At 41.7% G+C, this 12830-nt stretch overlaps 1 protein-coding gene across 7 annotated transcripts in view; it reads right to left on the bottom strand.

Annotated features, from left to right (window-relative positions):
• The window catches only part of LOC138981020 (dnaJ homolog subfamily B member 6-like), a 39964-nt gene that overhangs the window by 25812 nt on the left and 1322 nt on the right, over positions 1 to 12830 (bottom strand). For 4 of the 7 annotated variants that reach the window (XM_070353811.1, XM_070353817.1, XM_070353816.1 and 1 more), the window contains exon 2: positions 8349 to 8488. The gene's annotated coding sequence lies outside the window, so the exon portion shown is untranslated. Of the gene's footprint in view, positions 1 to 4452; positions 4872 to 8348; positions 8489 to 12830 lie in introns of those variants that run through there. The other 3 variants (XM_070353812.1, XM_070353813.1, XM_070353815.1) reach the window with 3 other exon arrangements.

Raw genomic sequence — 12830 nt, 5'->3', positions numbered from 1 at the left:
TTAGTTTCAACACCAACTCAACTCTTAGTTTCAACACCAACTCAACTCTTAGTTTCAACACCAACTCAACTCTTAGTTTCAACACCAACTCAACTCCTAGTCTTAGTTTCAACACCAACTCAACTCTTAGTTTCAACACCAACTCAACTCTTAGTTTCAACACCAACTCAACTCTTAGTTTCAACACCAACTCAACTCTTAGTTTCAACACCAACTCAACTCTTAGTTTCAACACCAACTCAACTCTTAGTTTCAACACCAACTCAACTCTTAGTTTCAACACCAACTCAACTCTTAGTTTCAACACCAACTCAACTCTTAGTTTCAACACCAACTCAACTCTTAGTTTCAACACCAACTCAACTCCTAGTCTTAGTTTCAACACCAACTCAACTCTTAGTTTCAACACCAACTCAACTCTTAGTTTCAACACCAACTTTCAACACCTTATCTCAAACACTTCATATTGAAAGCAAACACGCGTCACATGCCAAAAGGCCATGGGAAAGATCCAACATTCCACAATGAGCAGGTCCACTTGAACAAACTTGAATACATATGAAGAAATCACTGGTTGAAGTTGTTCCCACAGTTTCAACACACTACCATGAAATGTCCCATCACTTACAGTTACACACTTATCTTCTCAGTTCTGCTCCACCTAGTCAGTCAAAGCCATGCACAGGGACAGTTTTACACTACACTGAAGACCTACTGCTCCACCTAGTCAGTCAAAGCCATGCACAGGGACAGTTTTACACTCATTGAAGACCTACTGCTCCACCTAGTCAGTCAAAGCTACGCACAGGGACACTTTTACACTACATTTAAGACCTACTGCTGCTACCATAATTTACTTTTTATCATCTCAACAAAGGCAGTACTCTTGACAAACACAGCAGGCCTCCTAGACAGTGCTATACTTGCATACAGACACAGCAGGCCTCCTAGACAGTGCTATACTTGCATACAAACACAGCAGGCCTCCTAGACAGTGCTATACTTGCATACAAACACAGCAGGCCTCCTAGACAGTGCTATACTTGCATACAAACACAGCAGGCCTCCTAGACAGTGCTATACTTGCATACAAACACAGCAGGCCTCCTAGACAGTGCTATACTTGCATACAAACACAGCAGGCCTCCTAGACAGTGCTATACTTGCATACAAACACAGCAGGCCTCCTAGACAGTGCTATACTTGCATACAAACACAGCAGGCCTCCTAGACAGTGCTATACTTGCATACAAACACAGCAGGCCTCCTAGACAGTGCTATACTTGCATACAAACACAGCAGGCCTCCTAGACAGTGCTATACTTGCATACAAACACAGCAGGCCTCCTAGACAGTGCTATACTTGCATACAAACACAGCAGGCCTCCTAGACAGTGCTATACTTGCATACAAACCAAGAAATGACGGGACCACACACTGTTTCAACACACTCAAATCAAATGCCCCATTGCTTCCACGATTTCTTTCCTTGATTTTGCTCTAGCTATTGGACAAAGCTGTGCAAACAGTTAAAATACCTGAACACAGACCTTAACTGCTGCTACCTCAGTTGCAAGTACCATTTGCTTTCCATCATCTCCAGAAAAGCAGCATTTTCACAAACACAGCTGTGATGCCTCCTTGACAGTGCTACATGATACATCACTACATGTGTACATGTACTGTACTTACAAATGAACAAATCCCTAATGCCAAGACACTGTTTCAATTCAAGACACCAAAATCAAATGCCCCACCCACCAATTATTCCCTCTGGTCTGCTCCACCTAGTCGGCTAACCCCATGCACATGGGCAGTTTTAATCACTGCACAGTTATACACAAACCTGCTGCTGCTACCATTTTACATTATATCAATTCACAAAGGCATCATATTCACAAACAGAAAAGCCCTCATGGTCAGTGGCAGAAGAAGAGGAGATGCATGCTATACATGTTGTGATGTAGAAAAGCTATAATCCATAGCCCCCTGTTGAGGGTCGTATGGGTGAGGGAAAGCTGACAGGACGGACTGGATAGACAGGTTGTGCACAGCTATGGACTGACCAGCTACATGGAGTCAACACTGGCTGTAATACCTAATCCCAAGGTTACCCAACTGTCTGTAGCTATAAAGTATAATACTGACATAAACTGTTACACTGTCTCTGTTTGGGGCTTGGACGATCACATGATGACAGATGAACTACTGACAATAAAGTGCTAGAGTTGCACTTGCAAAGGGTTAAAAACTCTGCACCAGTACTCAGTCTCTTCTGGTGTTAGCTCACAGCACACCAAAAAGACAGGCTTAGAATCATGGAGAACAAGAAGGGCAAAGCCCATACGACTCACATGCTTGACCTTGACATGGTCAAATAACTAAACCTAGCAATGACATCATACACTAAGAACTGCTTTACACATTTTTCCTACCAAAATACATGTGACCTTGACCCAAGGTCAAGGTCATCCAAGGTCATGCAACACAAAGCTGTTAATTCAAGACATAGGAAGTACAATGGTGCTTATTGGCTCTTTCTACCATGAGATATGGTCACTTTTAGTGGTTCACTACCTTATTTTGGTCACATTTCATAAGGGTCAAAGTGACCTTGACCTTGATCATATGTGACCAAATGTGTCTCATGATGAAAGCATAACATGTGCCCCACATAATTTTTAAGTTTGAAACAGTTATCTTCCATAGTTCAGGGTCAAGGTCACTTCAAAATATGCATACAATCCAACTTTGAAGAGCTCCTGTGACCTTGACCTTGAAGCAAGGTAAACCAAACTGGTATCAAAAGATGGGGCTTACTTTGCCCTATATATCATATATAGGTGAGGTATTGAATCTCAAAAACTTCAGAGAAAATGGGAAAAATGTAAAAAATAGCTGTTTTTAGGCAACATTTATGGCTCCTGCGACCTTGACCTTGAAGCAAGGTCAAGATGCTATGTATGTTTTTTGGGGCCTTGTCATCATACACCATCTTGCCAAATTTGGTACTGATAGACTGAATAGTGTCCAAGAAATATCCAACGTTAAAGTTTTCCGGACGTCCGGACGTCCGGACGGACGGACGGACGGACGGACGACTCGGGTGAGTACATAGACTCACTTTTGCTTCGCATGTGAGTCAAAAAGCAAGCCCTCAGTAAAAAAAAAACTGTGTAAATTATATATATAAATACACTATAAATTTAACTAATATGTATATTATACATACTTTGACACAGATCGAGACTGTAATTGCTCTACAACACTGCTGGCTCTGTTTGTCGAGATCTATGTTTAATGTCATAAAAATACAGATCCATTTTACAAGAGTTCTAGGCGAAATCTAATGTTGCATGGCCAAAAGAAGGAAAATACAAGGTTCAACAGACACATGGTGGTTTAATTTTCTAACAGCCTGCCATCAATCAATTTGGACATGTAGGTCACAATGAAGCAGGGGGAGTGTGCAACCGGTTACATGTATACAATTACAAGACGTTCACTGGCCTGTTTTAACTTTGCCAGCCTAACTGCACTATATTTATTTGGGGATAATTACAAGTTGTGGCGTCATTTACACTGATAGAACACCAAGTTGTGGCGTCATTTACACTGATAGAACACCAAGTTGTGGCGTCATTTACACTGATAGAACACCTCAGGAAAGGGCCATGTATCAAACATCAATTTTTGAAATACATTTGTTATTGATGGTCTCTACAACTTAGTCCTCAGAAGTTCACCACATGTTTTCACCCAGTTTGCCTCCAAATGTTCAAATCATCTTCACTACCAATCCCTCACAAACAGTATTTTTAAAACCAAATTGAGGCTGACTGGGCAGGAAGTTGGGAGGGAAAGAAGAGACATGAAGTCAGGGTAAGAACTAGGCCATCTGCCTCCTCCTTTTCCACTGGCTGCCACAAATAGCCACATAACTGATATCTCACACACACCTCGGTCTCTCCCTTCCCCACCCACCATACCCCACTCCCCACTGTGCATGCAATCCTGCTCTCACTGCCTGCACGTACAACACCTGTGCTGTCTACTGACATAGCTTTGTATATATGTTCCAGGTAAGCCTCTCACTGTACAATTACTAAGGAATTTCCTGTGCAGTCAGACACACACACCACTGCCTTGTACAATACTTGCATGTAAAGTGACTCATTAACTTAGTCACTCATCATGTTTTCCAATCAACTAATTCCACCAAGCATTCTCAATGTTCCTGAATGAATCTGAATTTGAATCAAAATTTGAATGTTGATTTCAAGTTCCAGCAAAATCACCTGACTGGAGCTAAAAAAAATCTATTTCGAATATCAAAACTGGGCTTGTTCATGTACTTAGATTGACAGAAAATGGATATTTTGCATGGCTCAAATCCCATTCTCATCCCTGAAAATAAAGTGAATGGAAAGGCAGAAAAGATCTACAAAATACCTGAAATGGGATAACAGCAGCAGTGGTAGCATCCGAAAGAGAAAACTAGAGAGAAAAGAGAGGCAGGAGAAACGCTGCCCTGCATGTACTCCAAGACTCACAGCTATGGAATGTGTCCCACCTCACTCTCACAACCACAGCACAGTGGTACAGGATGAAGAAGAAGATGAGATCGAAACGTGGAGAGGAATAAATCCACCACACAAGTCATCACAGACCTGTCTCCTTCTGGTCTCCCAGTAAAGTCAGCCAACCATAACGGTGGCTAACACAGGGCCCGGGTATAGGCCACACTGCTCTGTCACTTTTCCTCCGGGCAAGGTAGGGTAGAGGGGAAGAAGCGGGTATAGGTAGGTAGAGCTACTGCAGGAGGGGAGATACACTGGCAGCAGTCAACACCCACTAGGGAAGGCAGGCAAGTACGCACGTACAGGCAGAGAGATGGAGTAGAGAAGACGCTGGATGGTAGAGAAGGGGTAGAGTGGAGGAGGGTGGGTACAGACCGTGCAATGCAGCAAGCAGGTAAGACTGCGCGATTGGTGCCAAACTTCTTACACCCACACACCTTCCAAACTGACTCTGCAAAGCTCAACGACAACAATCCTCCCCAAACCGTCTGACAAACGGATCAAAACAAACACGTCATACCCGACACAGTTTTTGAGTGAGAAATTGGGGGGGGGGGGGGGGGGGGGGGGCGTGCTACTGCGTTTGTTTGTGGGGAGAAATAGAGAGAAGAAAAGTTGCACATGCGCTCGATCGTGCCAGCCATCTATTTTCGGCTGACAAAATTGTTGTTTTGTATCGGTGTTGATGACACTTACGCACAAAATGCTATTGTAGTCAATCTTTACTCCTTCCCGCGCAGTAACAGGGCAACAAGTATGCCGTCATTGCGGTAATCTTGAACTTTAGCGTGTTAAATTCATAGCTCAGAATCCAGTGACATTCTTTACTTATTTTTTTTATATAAGTCCATGTAAACAAGCCAAAGAACATTTCTCGTGAAATTAATTGACGGATTGAGCTTCAAACTTAAGCATAATTAATTAATTTGGTTGTTCAATCGACGAAAATGCACCGAAAATGGCGTACGAACTTGTCAACCATGGGACATCATTTACACGAAAGAGTTGTCTCCCTTGTCCGACCATACGGATAATTCCTTCTTTGACCCATGTAAACAAAATGCATTCGTACAGTTCATCGGAGTTCATTCCGTAACTTCAAAGGGATCTAAAATGACTTGTTATGATTACAAGTGCAAGTTCTACAAATTTGGAGACTTAAATGCCTCTGGATTCTGAGCTATGAATTTAACACGCTAAAGTTCAAGATTACCCTTACATCGCTGAAGATTCCATACTCGTTTCGTAGCTCTCTCCCTCCCCCCCCCCCCTCCCCCACACACACACACACACATAAAGTTGTAGTACGGTTTCCGTTTTGGACAGTTCAGAAGTCAGCCGATCCATGAATTGTACCGTAATACCAGTGTGCGTCCGTGCGCGTTTGTGTGTTTGCGTGCGTGTCTGCGAAAATTGTCCTATCATTGCGTATGTGTGAGGGTTGGGGGAGAGGGAGTGATTCTGTCTGCAGTCGAGCGTACTGGCATGTACAATCATTTTTCAAAGAGCGCCTGGAAATCCGGTCAGGCTACATACAGCATCACTACCTACAGGAAGACAGGTGAGCGAAAGAAAAAGAAGGATGAAGAAGCAAAGTGTAACGAACAGCCCCGGTGCCTTGAATCCACCTGGCTGGCACCGTGAGGGATGGGGGTGCCAAATTTAGGGGCGCTCCAGAGAGGGAAGCCTCTCTAGTCCCCTATGACTCACTATAGTTTCTGCCCTCTTCTGAGCACGCTCTGTCTTCAATAATAAGATAGTTACTGCCCACTCGCCCCTCCATTACCCCCTCCCCCCTCCACTCCGCAACCTTTTACCACGATGATCTGCCAGTATCTGACCCCCCCCCCCCCCCCCAATTAATTATCAAGACTTCCTTCAATAGTGAATACCCTGTGGCTGCTTGTACTACCGTCATGAGCAAGGCATGAATGAACACACACACCCCCCCCCCCCCCCCCCCTTCCAACGCCGCCACCAAAAGCCAATGTTTACAGGTAAAACGTGGAGTCAACAAGTTATTTTCAGCAAACTGGGGTTGTGGTGCTGGGGGGTGTCGCTAGTGTGTCATGAAAGTCGTGTACCTTGCCCCCCCCCCCCCCCCCACCACTTTTGTAAAAGATCACAGTAGCAAGCAAATTCAAGATAATTACCCGTTTTCAATGAAGGAACCCCTTTCACTGCTGCACCCACAGATCACCAGCACCCACAGATCACCAGCACCCACAGATCACCAGCATACTCTGGTCAGCAACCCATACCCTGTGTCTCAGTGTCTATGGCAACTGTGGTAAAGTAACACTCTCTCTCTCCCCCCCCCCCCCCCCCCCCTCCCCTATGCTTTGCAGTTAGTTCAACCTATCAGTTCCCGAAAAGAGAAAATCTTAATTACACCAACTGCCACCATACATATTAATTTTCATCACTACCAGACCAGACAATCAGACCTAAAATTAGAACCATGTCATCTGATTACCTATAATTAGAACCATGTCATCTGATTACCTATAATTAGAACCATGTCATCTGATTACAGAATTCTGGAAATCGCACAGGTTTCGATTTCCTTATGTTGTCAATACAAAGATGCAACATGCCCCATACTACTACCAACAGCTCTTCATAAGCTGAAGATATCAACAGGGTATTAAATCAAATCTAAAGCATCATATTTTGCCAACAGCACCATAGTCTCAGTAATGAAAAGCCAGCCACCATTTTTCTTCAAATGAACGCTAAATGAAAATCAATACAGCAACAAGAACTTTTGAACCAGAAGACAGCTCAGTTTTCAATCCCAGAATTGTTTTTTCTTTTCTTGTTAATGCTGGCTATATTATTAGTCATTACAAGCTGAACACAATCCATTTTCTGTTTTACTCTTGATTGCAAGCGGAAACGTTCTTTGAAATAGATTAATTTCCCTCTCTCCATCCCAGAGCCAAGCCTATTTGAAACATTGCCACACACTGACTGTGTGTAAGCTGTTCCACACTACAGCAACTCCCCCTGACTTTTTTTTTTTTTTTTTAAAGAGCAGTAGGTTTACATATAGCAAGACGGTAATCCACCTAAAACTCCCATCCCAAAATAACCCCACATCTTCACTTCAAATCATGAAGCACACCACAGGCAATCCGTTCCCTGCCCGACAGAATTCTAAACTTTCTTGATGGCTCTACGATAGCTAGTTCAGCCTGTTCGGATGTTTGTGTACACATCCACTTGCAGGTATCAAATGAGTCTGACAGTCAACAGTAGATAAGACTTCCGTAAGCTTCAGCAAAAACTAACACACAGCCAAGAGTAGGGTTTACCAGAAAGACCAAGAGTAACAGTTCTGTGTTATGAAATTCTGAAGCAAGTAACTAGACTTGCCATCATGATTAGAGTTAACCAACTGTGCCACCGCTCGAGCTTCACATGAAGCAAATGTGCAAAAGAGAATAATACACTGGACAATACACACAAACGCACACACACAAATCCATCAAGTCAACCACGCTGGCACTCCCTTGAACAACAGCTAACAAAGAAACAGTTATTCCTTCTGCATCTGATCTTTTGACATATTAATGCTGGTCATTCAAATCACAGATTTTACATCCACAAACATCTCTCTCTTAGCCTTACACACACACCTCTCTCTACACACCCATATCTACCTCCCTCTCCCCCCCCCCCCCCTATCTCTAAACACACCCATCTCTCTCTCTCTCTAACACACACAGACAGACACAGTGACACAAACAGTGACACACAACTCACCTCCTCCCTCCAGCAGTAAGAATAGATGTACAGGGGAGCAGGTCAAACACCCAAGGTGAAGTCGAGGTATTTGTCTTCCACACAGGCACAAAATCAATCCCTGAAAAGGTGACCACTCTCCAAGCGAACAAGGCAGAGGACTGTGACAGAGAACAGAGAGAGACCTGTGATCAAAAGCAACCAAGACAGGGCTAGGGGGTTTTGAGGCCAGTGTCACGCATGTGCCACTGGACTCTTGCCAACATCGATGAATAGCCAGTACATGTACAGGCCAACATTTAACAATCAGTTCAGCTCTGGAGTTTTCTATTCACTGGAAGATCTGCAAACAGGTGTAACAGATATAGAATTTAGGCTGATAGGCCTGTGAATGGGCACAACAGATGTAGTACATCATGTCATGTATTGACTAAAAGCTGGCAAACAGAAAATATTTTATTTAAAGTGGAACTCCGCTTCGTACACTGGTGTGACTGGTAAAAATTAAAATAACCAAGAGTGCAAAAATATATGATTTTGTGCAGTCACAAGTCTAGCCTGGCGACACCTTTCGGCTTTGAAACATGAGGAGGATCAAGGAACAGGAAGACTATTCAGAGAACTATCGTCACCCCTTATTCAAAGAACGGAGTCCACAAGAATACCCCCCCCCCCCCCCCCCACATTCTTTTTTTTTTTTATTAAACCCTCCAAAAATTCTGAGAAAATCAGGGAGAGCATCTTAAATGGAGGTAAATTTACAGAGGTGATGAACAGGAAATATGACAATCTAAGGTCTGAATTAAAAGGGGAGTTAGGTCTTAACAAATGGGGTGTCTTAAAAAGGGTGCTCCAATTCACAAAATACATCAGTCTTGTTATCAGGCCTCCCTCACCTTTTAAATCTGAGGAAGATCAAGGAACTATGCAACATTTCTGAGAACCAGTGTCAACCCTTATTCATAGAACTGGTTATAATGCAGCTGCCCTGCTCCACTTCACAAAAAAACTACACCACCATCGTACAGTCACTGGTGTCACCTTTCGTCCTTTGAAATCTGAGCAAAATGAAGGAACAAAGACCTAACAATTCAGAGAACCAAGTTATCCCTTATTCAAAGAACAGGTTCTGATACAGCACTGTCCTACACTCCACTATACAAAATACTACATTGTACACATATTGATGTTGTCGTAGAAATTTGGCGTATTTTGATATTTTCATATTTTAGACTAAGTAAATCATTCTCCATGAGAAATATTCTCTGAAATACAATTGACAAGGCACGATTTAAAATTCTGTTATCTTAATACAGTTAGTTTGTGTGCATGTGCTCTTGACATCCTAATAACCACTACATTCCCCTTTATTTTCTTTCCGTTACCAGAGTTCCTTCCCTTTAGTGTTTCCCTCCATCTTCTTTTCCAACCTTGTCCGTGTTCTTTCCGCCAGCGTTGCTTTTTGTTGTCCTTTGTTTTTGTTACCTGATGAAGCAGGGGTGTGCAAATCCACTAACCCGTGACCCGGGGGGAGTTAAAAATTGGCCGGGTTAGCTGAGGTCTTTGAGTAGCATTCCCGTGGGTTAGCTAAAAATTTCACAAACAAAACTCAAGATAGAGCTTCAAATGCCAACTCCTTACTAAAATGAATGGCCAAAATACATTTCCCCTTGTTTTTCATAATGAAAACAAAGCCCAAACCGAAGCCCAAACAGTAAGTACTGTTTCTAAGGCGCTGTTTCTGAAGTATTGATCGTGTTCAAAAATGTCGTCTGCTTCAACGATGTGAGTTACATCCCTTAGTTTAGTTTTACATTTTGACCAATGAGAAAGCGCTCCCTAATTTGTTTCGGGCCACTGAAAAACAACCATGGCGTTGTTTATAATCCAATGTTTCTGTGTGTGAAACTTCAAAGACAAAATAAGAAAAGTTGGAGTGGGTTACCTATTTTTTTCCCGGGTGAGCTGGAAATGAGATTCTACTAACCCGTGGGTGAGTTGTTTATTTTTAAATTTGCACACCCCTGTGAAGCTTTTATAAGGCAAACAAAAAAAAGTTGTATGTTTCTGGTAACATGGTAGGGATTTTATTTATTTATTATTAATTTTTTTTTTTTGGTCAGGGTAGAAAATAACCATTCAGTGACGCAAAGAGACTGGACTTACTATACAAAGAGAAAGACAACACATTACAAAACAAATGAGACAAAAGGGATGCGGGGTTATCCCCCTTGTGTTGTCTGCCGTCTGTTACTTTCATTTTGACGCTTTTTTTCTTCTTTTTTTACAAATGCAATCAAAAAAAGTCTAGGGTCGGCGGGAAAAAACTAGGTAGGGTCGGGTGACCGGAAACATAAAACTTTTTTTTTGGCCAAAGCAAAATTTGGTATTAATGTGGTGTCCTTGTTTTGGTGAGTACAGAATTCCTTTGACCTTTGTTTGTCAACTTGGTTCATCTCACCACAGTCACTTTGTTATTTACATTTCTGTCATCTGTCTATCCATACCAGGAAGGAATATAAACACTATTTCATTATAACAAATAATCACTTTTGTCCTTCTCCCATAAAGCTGTTTAAAAAATCCATGATAGTTATGTAGTCAATAGTCTAGCCTTGTGTCACCTTTCCAATCTTCAAAAGATCAAAGAACTGCCGGGAGACAATTCAGAGAAACAAATGATCTACCCCTAAATCAAAGAAAAGTTACTGTTAGAGAAGACCTGTTTCATAAATTGTTTAAAAAAAAAGATAAGTTGCGTGAAGCAATATCGAATCATTTAGTCAATCTGTTGGCCTCAAAATAAAAGGAAACCAGTCATGACCGAGACAACATGGGGTCAGGCTTTGAGAACCAAACCAAAAATGGGTCTCGCTTGTCTCGGTAAACCATACATGATGCAAACGTAGTACTGTACATGGACCTAAGTTATACACTGATTTGTTTAACTTCTGAGCAATTTTTTAGAGTAAAACATGACACTTCTATATATATTTGTGATTCAGGAATTGATAAGGAAAGCAATGCAATTGCAAACATTTTAAAATCTATTACTATTAGTGAATATTTGATTTTAATGACAACTTTAATGAACAAGAAGAGCAAACGCTCGATCGAGTCACTTTCGCAGTTCTGAATATTATATGAGGCATCAGATGGACAGGAAGAAATTGCTATTCACAACACAATGAGTCACGTTCACATAAAATTTGAGCCCGGTCACTTTTATAGTTTCCGAGAAAAGCCCAACGTTAAGTTGTGTGTTGCCGAACAGAAAAGGCTAGTTATCTCCCTTGTTTTTCTGATAACGTTCGTAAAAGGCTACAGATGTAAATACTTTGATGTAAAGAATAATCCTACAAAGTTTCAATCACATCCGATGAACTTTGTCAAAGATATAAAATGTCTAATTTTTCCTTTGACGCTGACCTGTGACCTTGAAAAAGGTGAAAGGTCAACGAAACCATCGTTAAAGTGTAGAGGTCATTGGAGGTCACGACTAAACAAAATATGAGCCCGGTCACTTTTATAGTTTCCGAGAAAAGCCCAACGTTAAGTTGTGTGTTGCCGAACAGAAAAGGCTAGTTATCTCCCTTGTTTTTCTGATAACGTTCGTAAAAGGCTACAGATGTAAATACTTTGATGTAAAGAATAATCCTACAAAGTTTCAATCACATCCGATGAACTTTGTCAAAGATATAAAATGTCTAATTTTTCCTTTGACGCTGACCTGTGACCTTGAAAAAGGTCAAAGGTCAACGAAACCATCGTTAAAGTGTAGAGGTCATTGGAGGTCACAACTAAACAAAATATGAGCCCGATCGCTTTGATAGTTTCCGAGAAAAGTCCAACGTTAAGGTGGTGTCTACGGACGGCCGGCCGGATGGCCGGCCGGACGGCCGGCTGGCCGGCCGGCCGGACAGACTAACACTGACCGATTACATAGAGTCACATTTTCTCAAGTGACTCAAAAACTAATTATTTCATTTGTTTTAGCTATAGAGCTGGAATGCAATCCCATAGTCCGGACTGAGTCAAAGAAGGTTTGAATCAATTTGCTTAAAAATGGGGTCACCACTGTGTGGCCTCAATTTTTGCAAAAAGTCGGATGATATGATGTCATCAGAGATATTTATTAAAACAAATTAAAAACATCTGGGGATATTAACTATTATCTAGAAGAACTCACTTGCAAAGTTTCATAAACGTCTGTTGGGTAGTTTTTTAAGAATCGATGTGCACGCACACACGCACCACCACCCTCGTCTCGATTCCAAGTTTATTTGAAAATATTTAGTCAAAACTTAACTAAGTAATTTAGTAAATGTAATTTTATAAAAACATATATATTGATCAGACTGCCAGTAACCACTGAGTAAGAGCGAATAACCATTTTATCTGGCATGACAGTATTCTTTCAGTCTTTGTCCATATTTTTTAACATTTGTCAGTATTTTCCTCTGCAACGCTCCTTATTCCAACTATAGAAAACATGCTTTTTCA

The sequence above is a fragment of the Littorina saxatilis genome, linkage group LG12, assembly GCF_037325665.1.
Source record: "Littorina saxatilis isolate snail1 linkage group LG12, US_GU_Lsax_2.0, whole genome shotgun sequence".
Taxonomy (NCBI): Eukaryota; Metazoa; Mollusca; class Gastropoda; order Littorinimorpha; family Littorinidae; genus Littorina; species Littorina saxatilis.
Note: the sequence above shows the minus strand (reverse complement) of the source record. Positions and strands in the feature narration are given on the sequence as shown.